Source organism: Amblyomma mixtum, chromosome 5 (assembly GCF_055824585.1).
Source record: "Amblyomma mixtum isolate Tamu chromosome 5, ASM5582458v1, whole genome shotgun sequence".
NCBI lineage: Eukaryota > Metazoa > Arthropoda > Arachnida > Ixodida > Ixodidae > Amblyomma > Amblyomma mixtum.
In genome coordinates, this window is record NC_143016.1 from 12,484,350 (window position 1) to 12,501,941 (window position 17,592).

The window sequence follows — 17,592 nt, forward strand, 5'->3', positions numbered from 1 at the left end:
GCTTCCAGGTGAATTTCGTATGGCGCCTTAACTAAAGCAAAAAAAAGAATAGAAAAACAAGCCACAAAAGTACCAAGTTGTAATAAAACAAATAAAGGATGACTTCAAAGTCTGCGGCCGATCGCGGAGAGAAAACGCTAAACAGAAGATAAGAGGGTATGTTCAACTCATCCCTTGAGTCGATATCGTGGGTTCCAGAAACCAAGAAATGGGCCCAGAGCCGCTACTCTAGGCAGATCGTCGATCTCAACTCCGCGCAGGGGCATTTCATCGAGGGAAGAGTGGCCAAGTATGGACATGGCCGAAGATAGAGGACCGCTACCTTGTAAACGCTTTAGTCGAGAATATCGAACATAGTGACTGCGCCAAGAGCCAACAGCCAGTTCCTTCATGCGTTGGGTGCCCAACGTTTAAGCCTAAATAAGTTGGCTGTTATTAGGCTCAAAGTAACCTGATTCAGATGGTGTACTGAAAGGCGCAAAACAGGACAGTAAAAATTAAAAATGTCCGAACAAAAAAAGGAAAACAAAAGCGGATAAATGCTCAACTTTATGACAGTCCTCTTGAGAGGTACTAATATCCTTTAGGCATAATTATTACCGAAGCCTCTGCCACTTTTCTGAGAGCAATCCTCCAACCAAGTAGATTAACAGCCACCCAATATGACAATCTGGTTCCATGAGTGTCTGCTGTGGCTTCTTTCTATGAAACCACAATTTAAAATGTTAATCCTTTACTGAAATAGAGTTCTGCGTTGCATTTAATGTCGCAAGTATTTAAAAACTTCACAGCAGCTCTGGCAGAAACGATGTAATGTGAGAAGCACGTTTGATCACGTAGAATGAGTCGTGAGGAAAACTAGGACACCTCAGCTCTACGGCAAGTGCGGAAATGGTCAATCGTGGGTAAGTCTGTTTTGTGCACCTCCGTGATATTTAACGTAAAAAAAATTGTGTATTTCATAAGTATTAGCAGATAAACCCAGTTTAATTCATGGGAGGTTGCCTGTACTCACCTAAGGGCCATAAACGTAGGGGCTAATGAAAAGGGTTCAAGGGTTCAACTTAAGGAGAACGAAGCGAGCTATGGAAAGTAAAATGATAGGTACAACAGCAAGAGGCAATATGAGGGCAGAATTGGTGAGGGAACGAATTCGGGATAAAAATATTCTAATCAAAATCAAGGGGAAGGAATGGGCTTGTGCACGGCATGTAAAGCGAAGGCCAGATAACCTTTGGTCCTCAAGGGTAAGGGGTCGAATTCCAAGAGAAGGGAAGCGCACCAAAGGACGGCAGAAAGTTAAGTAGGCCGACAAAAATAACTTCGCGGGGATAGGGCGGCTGCAGCTGGCACAGGACAGGGTTACAGAGATGTGGGAAGCATTTGGTCTGCAGTGGGCGTAGTCAGATTGATGATGATGATTTCTTGGTAGTGAATCCTTGCTCAAAATTCATTGCAATTTCATTAGAATGCATCTCATTAGAATGCATTACGGCGCTCGGCTGCTGACCCGAGAGACACGGGTTCGATCCCGGCCGCGGTGGCGGAATTTCAATGGAGGCGAAATTCTAGAGGCCCGTGTACTGTACGATGTCATTGCACGTTAAAGAACCCCAGGTGCTCGAAATTTTCGGAGGCCTTCGCTACGGCGTCTTTCATAGCCTGCGTCTCTTTGGGACATTAAACCCTAATAAACCTAAACCAAACATTATGTTTTACTGAAATTACAGATCACACAAAATTACAGATCAGCAGTGTTTTTTCTATTTTCATCGCCAGTGCAGTGCACACAAAAAACAAACACTTCATGTAGATTTTGTTATCAGGCATGCCGTCAGGGGATGGCTAATACGGCTGAACTCTGGGCTATAAAGAAAACACATGCGAACATTATGCGTAGAGCGCGGATTCTTAGCGAAAAAGTTGCGGACGTTTCAGTCTTTATTTAACGCATTTACTTCCACTAGTGTTTGTTTGTAGTAACCTCACTTAATTAACTTATTGTAACTAACACGTTGCTATCACCCTCACTCATGAATCAGTGCATTTTTTTTTAGCTGTTCCTGCTCTACAAGCTTTGAAACATGCAAAGTTTACATCCTCAATTCCTAAGGTTTCCAGCAAATATAAAACAAAAAAACTGGTAGCCGAACTCGTACTGCTGCTCATATTAGTTCCTACTGTCACGCTTATCTTAAAATATCAGCCATTTATACCCTCACTGCACTGCGGCGTCACTGTTTCGCTTCACAAGCAGTTGAAAAGAAAAAAAAAATTCGATGGTCAAATGATCTAGCTGCCGTTAATGCAACTGTGTTAAAATCAAATTCTCTTGCTTTAAAACTTCAGCTTATTCAGGCAAATGTAACACAAATAAAAGCACAACTAACGGAACGAAATATCTCAAGCAGACTTTAAGACTGAAAAAGAGCGGTAAAGATACGCGTCAAAACCCCAACTTTCTTAAGGTAGGAAACATGGTTCCGGTCTGCGTAATGTGTTCTTGTAGTGTCAAAATGGGCCATCAGCTCATCGCACCATTACAAGTCGCCAGGTAAACGTCCTTTCTTCACGCCATTTCCCACACTTTGCGACATTAAGGATCAGTCGTCTGGGAAAGCAAAAGCCTCGAAGACAATTTTGCGCACGCTTTGGGTATAAAAACTTACCTCTTCGCTTTCTGTGCAGTTTTGCCCTACTGAAACGAGGAGTCTGGGAGCAGCAAGCACGGTAGATTTAGCCCCCTTCCCCCATCCCCCCCCCCCCCCCCCCCAAAAAAAAAAAAGAAGCAGCATTTGCGTCACGCCGAGTACTTGGGGATTATAGGTACCTTCCTAACCAAAGTTTACGAGCAATGAACAAGAACACAACGCAGCCACTTTAAAGACGCGATACGTGCGGGCAACGACATGAGTAACCCAATTTCTAAAAGCGTGAAATTCGGGTCGGCCAGAAAGAAAACCTCGAAATAAACCAAATACATACACACGACAGCTGTAAAGAAAGCGATTTCATATGATTGATCCATAGAGAACACCTAAACTTTGGATACTGCGTGGTTCCTCGCATCTCGGTACGCACTGCTGCCTTTGTTTAAGTGATGCTGACGTGTTGGGCTTTTCTGCCGTTCACTTTTGCTTCCAGTTTTCTAGCCGTTCTGTTTTTGTTCTGGGAATTGCTGCTTTGGTGTCTTAAGCAAGAGGTAGTTAGCTTAATGGGGAGTATGCATTGACGTCACTGCGGCGGCCATTTTGAGGTGCATGCAGCACGGAGAAAGGCTGCAAGCATATGTAATTGGCTTATCGCCACCTGTTCCGGTTTGCACTGCTGAAGCTGCGCGCTGCCCCACAATGACGTCATATGAAATTTCACCTCGGATAGTCATGAAATTTCACTTCGTTCTGAAAACCATTCTTCACATTAGTCAATTCATCAAACAGCATCTAATATGCCAGGAGAGAAAGCTACAAACGTCTTACCTTTCCATTAACTGCACAATATGTATTTTGAGCTTGCCAATTTTTGGACGATCTACAAAGAATTTGCTAGGCGTCTCTACCAGCTTATTACGCGAACGGTCGCTGTATTTCGCAGCCGACTGTTTATTCGCCCCCTGAACTTCATCTGGCGGTCTGAACACACGAGAGCATAATGCAGAGCTGAAGAATGCTCGAGTCGAGTCCCAAATCATAGCGAGAATGACTACCGGGGGACTTAGCAATCGCCTTCTGCGTACCTCGAAAAGTGCCGTTCATTTTGATGCGCGCTATTCTCCTGGCCTTCCCCGCTTTCGTTAATCGTCGTCCGCTTGCAAACGAGCTGGACACCTGTACAGAGGAAGGAGAAAACTATTTAAACCTTGCTGTTGGCACATGCAAACTACTGCTGTGAACGTTTATGGGACGCATGTTCTCAGAAAATAGGTTACTGTAGCTCTGCCTCACGCCCTAGTCACGTGGTATTGCCACCAGCGGATTGAGCTACGTACCCTTATACGTGCTGCAGTGACACATTGCACGGATGCAAGTTGTCTGAAGAATTGAATTTTATTTATTCTTTCTGAATCCGAGGCAGAAGCGTGTTGGACAATCCACTAAAATTAGTAAGAGAATTAAATGAAGAATAAAATGCTGCTTGCGACCAGTACTACCTGCCGCAGGTGTACCGGACCGCTTACGATTCAAGAAAACGCCTGTCCTTTGAAGGAGAATCGATGGTAATGCCGGACGCCACCAGCCCTTTACATGTTGGCAAGCGACATAATAAGCTCATGCACATTGCCTTCACGTTCACCGGCATCGCTAACATTAGCTAGCGCAAGATGACTGCATCAAAACAGCACAAGGGTCACTGCCGCAGTAAAGCTACAAGTCTTTAAACCCGTGGTCAGATTGGATTAGAGTGCGCCTCATCATTTTGAAGTACTGGCCAAGTACAGCAATTATTTTGTAACTATTAGGTGCCGCAATGTGCTCTCTCTTTGTTGAAATATATTGTCACGTAGTGGTGACTGCAGTCCGGCGAACAGGAAAACAACGAGGTTGTCTTCGAAACGGAACTCTTTATTATGCGAAGCATATTACTAGAGCTACACTACAGCCCGTCGAGCGCGGCGGTGGAGCTACCATTGACCTTTAGCGTGACCACGTGACACCACGTGACAACATGACGTCACAGCAGAGGAGAGATGGGCTGCCCGCTCGTGCGGTCGGCCGCGGCGGAGGAGCAGAGGTGCGGCGGCTGACCACGTGACAACATGACGTCACAGCAGAGGAGAGATGGGCTGCCGGCTCGCGCGGTCGGCCGCGGCGGTGGAGGCTCCACATCAGAGGCGCTGCAGCTGACCACGTGACGCTACAGCAGCGGTATAAAGCTGAGCTTGCCTCGCTCTCCGGGCACTTACGAGGAGGCCAGGTGTTGGGATGCCGCCTAGAAGCAGGGCTGATTTCAACGAGAAGCGAAAGCTTCAGCTTGCCACAGAGACCGATGAAGAGCGGGATGAACGTCAACCAAGGAAAGCCTTGTATTACCAAGCTTAGCCATCAATATGCTTCGCATCTGACTAGGCTTAACCTTAGCTAAGCCTCAGCCATTTTTTTTTTGGCTGACTTGCGCCCGCAAAGAACTGAATCACTCGGCGGCGGCGTAGCAACAAGCGTGCTCGGCGGTCGTCGAACAGAATGCCCGCCGCTGTCGGCCGTGCTCTTTTTAAAGCTGATAGCAAACATTCCAGATAAAGCTTTGGAAGTTACTAGAACATTCTGGCACTAAGTAGAATCGGCTCCCTCTAGATGCGATCAATCGAGATAATTCTAGGCGCGTCTTGCGTCACAAACGAAGCGATAAAGTGGCGTGCCGACAGCCTTGAAGCATGAACAAATAAACACAACAAACAAACGCTACAAAGATTCGCGGCATTACTCCCCTCTCAAAGAAGCATCGACTCGATGCTTTAGAACATAATGCGGCTATAAACAATCAAAAACGGAGTGCGCAAAAATAAACACCGAATGTGGAAACACTGCGTCCTTTAGCGTGCATGATAGGGCTTCAGGCGTACGACATGGACTACTTCTGGTCGTACGCGGCGTCGCTGGGATGCAGTCATTTGGTCAGGGACGAATTCATAGTCCAGTTCACCTAGCCGAAGAAGAACCTTGTACGGGAAAAAGCTTTTCGCTCAATCCTCGGCGGCGAATGGGCGTCCAAACCCAGACTCGGTCTCCTGGCTTGTATTCCGCGTTGCGTCTTCGTAGGTTGTAGCGTGTGGCGTCGGTCCGCTGCTGGTCTTTGATCCGTAATCGGGCAAGTCTTCGGGCTTCTTCTGCGCGTTGTAGGTAGGCGGCGACGTCGACGTTATCTTCCTCGGTAACGTTCGGCAGCATGGCGTCCAGCGTGGTCGTATCCTCTCTGCCATGGACGAGCCTAAAAGGCGTCATCTGGGTGGTCTCCTGCACTTCGGTGTTGTAGGCGAAGACTACGTAAGGCAAGATGACGTCCCAGGTCTTGTGTTCGGCATCGACATACATGGCGAGCATATCGGCGATGGTTTTGTTGAGGTGCTCGGTCAGTCCGTTGGTCTGCGGGTGGTATGCAGTTGTTCTCCGGTGGCTGGTTTGGCTGTAATGGAGGAATGCTTGCGTCAGTTCCGCCGTGAATGCTGTTCCTCTGTCAGTGATGAGCACATCGGGGGCGCCGTGTCGCAGAAGAATGTTCTCCACGAAAAATTTGGCGACTTCTGCTGCTGTTCCGTTCGGTAGGGCTTTTGCCTCGGCGTAGCGGGTCAGGTAGTCGGTCGCTATAATGATCCACTTATTTCCAGATGTTGATTTCGGGAAAGGACCAAGCAAGTCCATGCCGATCTGCTGAAAGAGCCTTGAGGGGGGTTCAATGGGGTTCAGAAATCCTGCTGGTCGGCTTGGAGAGGCCTTTCGTCGCTGACAATCTCGGTAGGTTTTCACATAATGTGCGACATCGGCAGACAGTCGGGGCCAGAAATACTTGTCTTGAATTCGTGGGAGGGTGCGAGAAAACCCGAGATGTCCAGCTGTCGGCTCGTCGTGTGAGGCCTGAAAAACTTCTCCGCGCAGACTTACAGGTGCAACAAGGAGGTAGGCTGTCTTGCTCGCTGCAAAGTTTTTCTTCACGAGGACATCGTTCGGTAAACAGAACGAAGACAATCCTCGCTTGAAAGAGGCGGGGGGTGAAGAAACCTTGCCTTCCAAGTATTCGATGAGGCATTTTATGTCGGGATCCGAGCGTTCCTGTTGTGCAAAAGAGCTGGAGCTGATGGGTCCTAGGAACGCGTCCTCATCGTCATCCGGCGGCGGTGCATCTACAGGGGCTCGTGACAGGCAGTCGGCGTCAGAGTGCTTGCGTCCGGACTTGTAAACGACGGTTACTCCTGGAGCCGCAGGCTCCATCGAGCGAGGCGGCCGGAGGGGTCTTTCAGACTGGCGAGCCAGCACAGTGCGTGGTGATCGCTGACCACCTTGAACGGTCATCAGCGATTGAACGGTCGTCAGCGATCACCACCCAGCACCTCCACCAGTTGTCACGTAGTAGTGACTGCAGTCCGGCGAACAGGAAAGCAACGAGGATGTCTTCGAAACGGAACTCTTTTGGGCTGACTTGCGCCCGCAAAGAACTGAATCACTCGGCGGCGGCGTAGCAACAAGCGTGCTCGGCGGTCGTCGAACAGAATGCCCGCCGCTGTCGGCCGTGCTCTCTTTAAAGCTGATAGCAACATTCCAGATAAAGCTTGGGAAGTTCCTAGAACAATCTGGCACTAAGTAGAATGGGATCCCCCTGGATTCGATCAATCGAGATAATTCTAGGCGCGTCTTGCGTCACAAACGAAGCGATAAAGCGGCGTGCCGGCCGCCTTGAAGCATGAACAAATAAACACAACAAACAAACGCTACAAAGATTCGCGGCAATATTCACTGCTCAATCGTCTCGTGTATGAAGCTAAGCATCGGTTTGGCAGACATCGCTTAACGACAGAATTGCATATCACTAAACCTGCTTTCTTAAATATTTTACGTTAACGAAACTGACCGATACGAAGCGCTCTTTGACACATTCACGATCAATTTCAGACAGGTAGCACCCTCGAATCTTGGACCGCGCAATACATAACTATTCCTTTATTCTGGCCGTGCCATACAAAGATCATCAAAGAAATAGTTTCAATCCCTGCCTTCTTCACCGTTGTAGTTGGTGCTAGAAAGATTAAACTTGCTGTCAGTTCCTACAATTGTTTCAGGCCCTCCATCTCTCGGCTTTTTTTTTTTTGTAAAGCGCTCTTATAAAGCATTCTCTGCCTAAACCGGTGGGGGAACCCAGGATAGCGAAAAAGAAAAAAAAATGACTAGATTCTCCCTTTTTACGCACATCTGTAGGCAGAGCAGGAAACCTTGCAACACACGTTTCGATTACCTTTCGTGCTTCGCACGATAGGAGTACATTTGCGTAGCTACGATTGTCAGGCGTACACTTACCCGATTTCATAAAAGTGCTTTTTCTTTCATTTATCATTAATTTTGCGTCATCTATCAGCAGCAGAGGAAACAATGCACCAGTCAGTAACGCCGCGCGGTCTTGACAGCAAGTGCTGCTGCTACGGGGCTTTGATTCACAGTGACTAATGATACAGTCTGATTCGCGCTGTTTTCCTGCTACTATTCCTTCATGTCTTCTTATCCTTTTAATCAATGCCTATTTTTCACAATATGCTCATGCTACCAGTTTTTTCGTTACTCGATTCACACCTCTTCTTCTCCTCCATCGCCCCGTACTCAATCTTTCTCTTTGCTCGTTTGCGCCGTGGCATGAAATTTCTTCCTCTTCGGCGCTGGCACGCTAGGCACGCAGCCCTCGTGGCTTTATCCGGTATCAGTCTATGCCAACGACGAAATTGGCGGCTCAATAGCTCTGTCAAAATTCTGCGCTTAATTTCTTCGCTGCTCGGACAGCGAGTAGTGCCTTTTATTTTTGTCTGTTCCTTTTGAACCTTCCCCGGGTGGACTCGCGCACGTCGGCTTTGTTTGCCCCCATAGATTTGGTTTAGTTTGTTTTTATGAGGTTTAACGTCCCAAAGAGACTTTGGATATGATGGACGCCGTAGTGGTGGGCTTCAGATAATTTCGACCACCTGGGGTTCTTTAACGTGCACTGACATCGCACAGACACGGGCCTCAATATAGGATTATGAAATAAACATTGTTTTTATTTATTTATTTATTTATTTATTTATTTATTTATTTATTTATTTATTTATTTATTTATTTATTTATTTATTTATTTATTTATTTATTTATTTATACAGAATACCCCTAAAGGCCCTCGAGAGGGTATTACATAGGGGGGGGGGGGGCACAGGCAATTGAACAGAATAAAACAAAACCACAAATATAAAACAAACAACAAAAGCCCAAATAAGACACTTTGCATCACATAAGTAAGCAAAAGAATCAAAAGAATTGCAGCGCGGCAAAGAACGAAGATTACAGCAGTATTAAAATTATACAAACAGAAAACTAATGCAATGAATCTTTTTAGTAACATACCCTGCAAAAAAGGAAGCCATGAACAAATAAAATAACAATGTATGCGAAGAGTTAAGCAGTAGTTATTGAAGATATAAGTTTAAAATATTTATCAGGATCAGTGGTGGTTGCGATATGTGAAGGCAGAGTGTTCCAGTCAGATATTGTGCGTGGTAAGAATGAATGCGCATAGTTAAATGTTCTGCACGTGAAACGCCTAACTTTAAAGGGATGATCGCGGCGGTCAAAAATCGAAGGAGGCAAAGAAAAAAGGTCGTTATGAAGTGATGGATGATGATAAAGTTTATGAAAAAGTGATAGTCGTGCAATTTTGCGGCGGAGACATAAATCCTGGAGACCTGCGCGTTTCTTTAAGGCTGTGATGCTGGTGTTACTTGAGTAATCGGAGTAAATAAAACGAACGGCGCGGTTCTGCAATGATTCAATGTTATTTATTAGGTAAGATTGGTAAGGGTCCCAAATAGCCGAGGCATATTCAATTTTAGGTCGAATTAGAGTGGTATAGGCATGGGCACGGAGGTGAGGAGGAGCATGCTTTAGGTTATGTTTTAAGAGACCTAATGACCGATTAGCAGATGCAAGCATAAGGTTAATATGGTGGTTCCATGCTAAGTCTGAATGAAGGTGAAGTCCTAAGTACTTGTACGTGGTGACTAGTTCGAGTGAGCTATTATTTAAGGAGTATGCTGTTTGAATTCGAGACATTCGGTTAGTAAAATACATCAATTTAGTTTTTGAATGATTAAGTTGCATAAGCCAGGTTGAGCACCATGCTGTTACTGAATCCAGGTCAGATTGAAGGGATTGGCAATCGGTGTTAGAATAAATTTTGCGATAAATTACACAATCATCAGCAAAAAGTCTGATATGAGAAGAAATGGAATCCGGTAAATCGTTGATAAATATTAGGAAAAGTAAGCCAATGATTATTGATTTATTTATTCCCTTTTTGATTGGAAACCAACAGCCTATGGTTAAACAGTTCGTCGTTGCTGCTGAACGTTTCGCGTAGAGTTAATGACTTCGTTTGCCCTTCGATTTTCCCTGTGCTTTATCAAAGGCTGGCAGTCATGATCACCGGCGTTGAGGTGGACATGTACGAGCGAAATGAGAATTAAACGCGTTCATGGTAGCGAAAATAGCAACAAAAAAATGACACGAATATTATGAAACGAGATGCGGAAAAGCTGAGATGGAAGCTCAATTTACTGTCGATGAATATTTTAAATGCTTTTACCGTAAGCCGAGGATTCAAAAACGCGGCAGAATTTTTTTCCAGTTTTCTTGGGCATCACTTTAAATTGTGAGGCAACTGTGGAGTATTGTAAGGTACTGTTATGAACATATTGATGGAAATGGTCGACTGCGCTGGAATCGACTAAGTGAGACCGCCGTAGAACATCAATGGAGCACGTTTTTTACAATAATTTTGAGGAAAGTGCGCAATATTTTTAGATGCTGCTATGGACATATTTATAGGATTTGTGTAATATTCCTATGCGCAGCAAAATATTGCTCTTAATGATTGTCAGGCGCTGGCATCGCGCAATTGAGACCGCCTTAGAAAATCAACGTAGCGCGTTTTTGACAATAATTGCGAAGAAACTATGCAATATTTTTAGATACTGTAATGAGCATATTTATACCATTTGTATAATATTCCTAAGCATAGCAAAATACTGTTTTTAATGTTTGTCTTGCGCTCCCATCGAGAAGGAAAGACTGCCATGGAAAATGAATTGGGCGCCTTTTTGACACTTAAAAGCACAAAACTACAAGCGTTCTGAGGAAAGATCTGCAGATATAGTAATTGTTATGACGGAATTTTATGATGTGCGACAAAATTGCGTTCATAAACAAGTTCTCGATGAAAAAAAAAATGCGCTCGCCCAGAATTTGTGGCTACAAATTTATGAAGGGATAAGATACGTGAGTTGATGGTAGGCGGTCTTCTTGAGGGTAGAGCTGGGTGAACGGGTGTAGTATGGCGCTTCTGTATGCGTTAACACGTTTTGGCGGGCTAGTTGGTTAAGCATCTTGAATAAACAGCGCGAACGAAGACGAGCATAAAAGACAAGAAAATGGACGACACAGCGCTTCTGTATGATGCAGGGGTTGAGGTGGGGCAGTTGTGGTCTGTGGGTGGGCAGTTTCTTAGCTAAGGGCTGCAGCTGGGTGGTGGATGATGTCTCTGGAGGACGGAGGCTTTGCTCACTATTGCTTCACGTAGATAATGCGGCATTTTCACCTTCATTGGTAGTGCTATTGCACGACAAAAAGCATCGAGGTTTGTAATGACAGACAAACGAAAGTATACCCATAGGATAAAGAAGAGCTGGCGCTCAAGTCTGCACCCTTCCTGCCCCATACAATTACTGTCCGCGTCGTTCATTCTTCCTTGCTGGATAAAAAGACCTCGCGAATCCCACAAAAAAATTAAACTCTTCAGCACAACCAGAGTCATGTAGCGCGCACTAATCGTGGACGTGGTCATTAGGTAAACCCGTGCGAGAACACGAAAAAAAACGATGACAGTGGGAAGCCATTTGATTGACTTAAGCAGCGGCTAACAAGTAGAGGCAGAGCAAAACAAACTGTCGAATAAAATGTACGCGCTTATTTTCAATTCCTACATATGTTCTTCGATGTACGTTCAAAACGAGTTAGGATAACAGAGACACGCAAACAGAACATTGCTTGTAGAAAAGACGTTCACGAGCAAAGAAAACTATGCGACGTTAAATGCTTTAACTACTTTGCATAGATACTGTGAAGAAGCACCAATGAGAACGCTGTGTTACTGTTTTTTTTTTCTGATAAGTTCTGAACAGCTTTCGAATGCTTACCATCAACTTTTGAACGAAACCCAGAATGGTGTTACCTAGGCAGGTGCCCTGCTGCCACAATTTCTTGTGCTAAAAAGCGCGCGTTCAAGTGAAAATTACACTGTACGAAAGAAGTGTGTGGTGCGGTTATTTTCTGGCTTTGTGTCAGGCTTCCAGTAAGGAGCATATAAGCTCAGGGCGCTGCAAAAGCCTTTTTGAGCACGTATCTTTCGGTGGGCTGGCTGTAAGTAAAATGCAATTTTTAGCCCGCAAATCAGCACGACCTGTTCTCTTACAGCATATAAGCGGCCATACACACACTGTAGCTTCCGCGCTATATTTAGGCGATGATATTTTATTAAAAAAAGCACAGATACCTGCATTTTAGTATTGCTACCAAATCGAGCTTTCTTCTCTTAAACTGTAGGCGTTCACTCGAAGCCTCGCCCCCGCTAGGTGAAGGTCCTGGCTGGTGTCTCATTAGGAAAACAGGGGGTCATTAATAACGGTGTACAGCAACCGGTATCAGCGACAGTATAAGGCCGAAAGCAGCACGCAGACAAAAGCGGAAAGCCCGGTGTCGAGGTAATCTTGTGTTTTTGGTACACTACATTGATGTCCACTTCACCTGCGCTCTTCAAATGAGCTATTCAAGGCTGCGAATGTTAAGAACACTAACGAGCCACACGAGTGTTTTCTTCGCGTCCTCTAGTTTTAGACTATCATTCACTTAAACCGTACAGCCCTGTGTAAATTGCACATGGTGACATGACGAGAGGGTGGTTTCAAGGAGCTGTTCTCGTGCTAGTCCGAGTTAACGCTACAGCGTCAAGGGCCCTGTGTCGCGGAAAAGGCGGCATCTTCGTTAGCGTCGGCATCGGTGTCGACGTCGGCGCCGTTGTTCGTGAGAGAAAAAAATCCATGAAGAATCCTCCGAGGAGCAACCTAAGGGTCAGGTGGGTCGCCTAGGCGGAGAGACCTTGTGACGTCATCACAACCTGCCAACCGGATTGTGAGCGAACTGTCCACCATGGCAGGTGCCAGTTGAACGAATGATTGGCTGCGAGAGATTGCTTGGGATGAGCAACCTGGTTCTCACAAGCCCCACCGATGGCAGTGCCTGCCATCGCAGGGCAGGGGCGTACAGCTGAACCACTACACCACTGTGCCAGGAGCGGTACGAGTACTCCCGGAAATCTATGAATGTAAAGTCGAGTGTGACCAATTCCGCATTAATGGGCACTAACCCATTAACGCTGTCGCGTCATACCCTTAAGGCGGAGCGTAAGTGCCCCCTCCAGTTTGTATAATTTTTCGGCGCCTCGGCTAACATACCGGTGAGTTATCATTAACCTTATTTAGATGCAGAGGGTCCATGAATAGGCTATCACTACAAATAGTTTTGCGCGGAGCTCTTGTGTAACGAGGCTGCTTCTACAAAATAATTAATAATTTCATTGCTTGGCTGACTAACTAATTAAGCGACTGAGATTTTTCTGATTGTTTGATTATGGAAACAAATGATTGTTAATCAAAGCACAATTAGTTAGTTTGGTTGTTTTATATCACTGACACCGACCGACCGACCGACCGACCTACAGAATAGCTGATTATCTATGTCTTATCTTTTTAACTAACGCAAGCGCTAGCTTTAGAGGAGAAACATGTTTGAAGTGGGGCAAACTGTGCAGTACCTCGTGAATCCCGTGACATCGAGGTTTCTTTCCATCCAAAAGAGGCAGCGAAGAAGCGAAAGGAGGGAGTTTAAGTATAGACCCAAGTCCCTGCACACATTCTACGCACGCGAGTAAACATGGACGACTACACAGAAGAGTGCAGGGACCCGCTGAAACGGGTACTAAAAGAGCTCTCTAAAACACAATCCGTTGCGAAACATCGCTTACTCCGCCTCGGCTGCGTGAATGGCCTGCAATCAGGGGCAGTTTCGGAGACAAGGGAAGCATAACGCATGTGATTAGCGCTTCCATTCCGCACTCCCGCTCCTGCCGGATGACGCAGTTAGCAAGATTAGGGCCGCATGCAAGCTGTGCAAACCATTATTTCTATTTATTTATTTACTTTTGCAAACAGAGGTTAACGCCTCAGTATGTAAGCATTCTGTGCATTGACGACGCGTTTGAAGTTCACAAACGCCGCAATGAAACTTTGCGCGTCGTCCCTGTTTCCGCAGGCTCCTTAGTAATGCCACATTTTCATCGTGTGCTTTAAATTTTGATCACGAAACTGCCTTGAAGCGATTCTCTGACCTTCCATCCTCACCAAGAGCAGGGTAGGTGGTTGGAAGGGGGGGTGGCGAAGTAGTCACACGGCAAGTGAGCCGCCACGCGGGTAGCGTAGTCACGTGAATATAGGAGGCGCACTCTTGGCAATGTCCGCACCCCGGCCCACATCGTCTTCGTGGCCTTAATGAAATTTGAGGAGGCCAGCAGGCGAACTCAGCAGTTTTTGGATGTTACATAATACACATTTGACAACGCCTGTAACCGTGAAGACAGCTCTCTATAAATACAGGTATCGCTTTAAAGATATTGCACATCAGCTCAGTCATACCAATCCCAGTTCTCAAGTAAGGGTGATCTTGTCAGCCTTAAAGGAAGTAAAGTCGTCGTCAAGTAGGTGCTTTTTTATTGTTTTTTTTATCGTTGGTCCTTTCGTCTCAGTGCGTTGGACCACGTCGTGGTCACTCAGTCGTCGATAGCAAAAAATTACCGTGGATCATGTCACCGATGGGCCACAGGGTCATTGGTTGCATTAGGCATGGTCATTTCAAAGCATTGCTGATTAATTCATTCATCCACGCCTTTTTCCTCACCTTACCACTGAGCTCTCTAGTGCACTCTCTTTTTATGTTCTTTCTTCTATATTCCCCTCACACATGCAGCTGATGATTGAATTAATCTCACATTAGGCAAATGCTATTTCTCCTTTTTTAGTTCACTCTGTGCGTGTGAGAAGCTGCGTAGACATTATGTGCTTGCAGGTACGTTTAAGCGTCGTTGCCACCAATCAGCGACTCAAGTGCAATTATCTAAACTCCATTGGATTTAATAGTTATGAGGATTTTTGGGTGCGCGCTAGGGCATCTGCAGCCAGAAAGCGCCATGGTGGGGTGAAGGTGGGGTCTAAGGTGGAATCTAAGACCCATTTCCCAAGCATTTCAACAAGAAACCGAGCACCAGGCCAGGGGAAAGCTTAAACTAGTATAATAAACGGCGCTCTGTGGCACCAGGGATCGAACCCTGGACTTCCCGTATACGAGGCGATGCTCACGCCACTAGAAAAAAACTGCGGTGCTTGTCGATTTGAAGAACTTGTTTAGAATACTGCACCACTCGTTCTTACACAGTAGCAACGAAGGAGTAACAATGCATAACAATACACGTGGCAAATATCTTCAACTTCTAAAAACACCCGGTACGTTATCCTCACCTTCAGCAATCCATGTTATAAAGGCCCAACTCCAATCCCACTTCCGAGGCGTCGCGCCGCGCGCTGGCGCGCTGAGCGCCGCGCCGCGTCGGGCGTCGAGAGAGGTACACATCTCCATTCTCCGGGAACTGGCTCGCGCCGCTCGCGTCTGGGTTGGTGTTGCTAAAAGCAGTTCGACTGCCAAGAGTGGTGAGAGGTAGTAATTCGGGTAAATAAATGATTTTAAAACGTGTGGAATGTATTTGGTACACAAATAATTAAGCACGCCTTTTCAGTGTGATGCTGTATCGCAAAACCCGCAGCGCCATCGACACTCGCTCACTCTGTGCTCGCGTGCGGCGCGCGCGGCGACGCGCGCCGCGCGCCAAATATCTGGCAGGGACAGATCGGAGCGTCAGCGCTCGCGCTGCTCGCGTCTGACGCCGCGCGCATGCGCAGACTGGTTCTGGCGGACGCCTGTGACGCCTGGCGCGCGGTGACGCGCGGCGCGACGCCTCGGAAGTGAGATTGGAGTTCGGCCTTAAGAGGAGTAAAACTATATACTGTATGCATAATCCATGAAAGATCGCTTTTCCCAGTCTTTTTTTTTTTCTCTCCACTAATGATAGCAGCGTAAGGATACACAACGTCAAAAATTGTCGGGACCGGCTTCGTTTATGCTCCTCGAGTCCGCGCACCTTGCTAATGCCTGTCGGTTCAGTGCGCATAATTAGCGCGCTACAAACGGGGTCCGCTAATGTCCTTGGCTCGCTTACACTTTAAGCAAGGCATCGTCCTGTTTTAGGGAGAAAACAGCGGTTGCATGTGCACAACTAAGTATCAAAGCTCAGATTACGCGGTAATCTCTAAGCATTTGCTTTAAAGTAAAACGCGGCGAAGGAAAAAAGGCTACTTCGTGTACAGACACACAGGGGAAAGGGGGAAGATACACGGAGCAGCTTTGCCGGCGCTGACGAAGCTTTGCACCTGTCGTGTCCATGCTGTAATCACAGAATGAAAGTTTAGGCCTGCAACAGCTGTTAAATATGAGACGTCACGCTGCCAAAACAACAGTAAATGTTGGTCGGGGTGTTCATGGGGTTTAACGTCTCAAAGCGACTAAGGCCATGAGAGACGCCGTAGTGGAGGGCTCCGGAAATTTCGACCACCTGGGGTTCTTTAACGTGCACTGACATCGCACAGTACACGGGCCTCGAATTTCTCCTCCAAAGAAATTCAGCCGCCGCGGCCGGGATCGAACCCGCGTCTTTCGGGCCAGCAGCCGAGCATCATAGCCACTGAGCCACCGCGGCGGCACAGCAATAAATGTGTAAAAAATCCGATATTGTGTTAGACTTTGGAATTTTAGGGATGGAAGTCCATGCTCTGATGTGTTTGGCAAATACTTTTTTTTTCCCCCTAGGAATATCCAGTCAAAGAGCAATGAAGAATTGCAAACAGCTCAGTATTATCTTTGGCACTGCTCGCGCATGCGCAGAAAGCAAGAAGTCTGCACTACTTTGCCTCCGCCATATGGTACCGTCCACTGGAATTATCTTGCCAGACGGTATGCAGAATGAGACTTTCCGAATTTTTAAAAAGCGAACAATGAGGAATACACCAAAAGCAAATTTTGCAAGCAATTTATGCAACCAGGCGGATGCAGAGAAAGGATAATCGCCATCCTCAACCTTTTTGCTACGATCACTTAATAAAAACTTTATTCACTGCAAGTAACGTTTATGTTCCTAAGTAAAAAATAGAGGCGGTCGCATTTTTAGACCATTCTATTTGGTAGAATCCCGATAAGGCCCGCACATTTCGAGATCGCCTCCAAACCAGCGCAAGCATGCATGCAACTTGACGGCGATCGCTAGGAAACCCATTCCTAGAGCGGTGTAGCTTATGCCTAGATTTTTTTTTTTTTTTGACAGCGAAAAGTGAAAGGAACACCATTACCAGCTTCGACGGTGGCTCTGCGCCGTTGGAAGGTGAAACGCCTGACGACAAGCTGCTTCACGCCGGGAGGAAGTTTGCGCTGACAGTCACAGCGTTGCAAGTGCAATTAATTAGTCTGCACTGATAATCTGGACTCTAATGTCTCTACCGAACAGCAAACAGAGTATTGTACAAGTGTTATCGCCTTTTAAGTTTCCATTGCAAATATGCACACTAGTAACAGTAGTTAAAAAGTTGATTAATTGATATACCTTATTATAATGTTGACAGCCATAATTATGTTTTCACTTTACGCCCGCCTGGCCGCA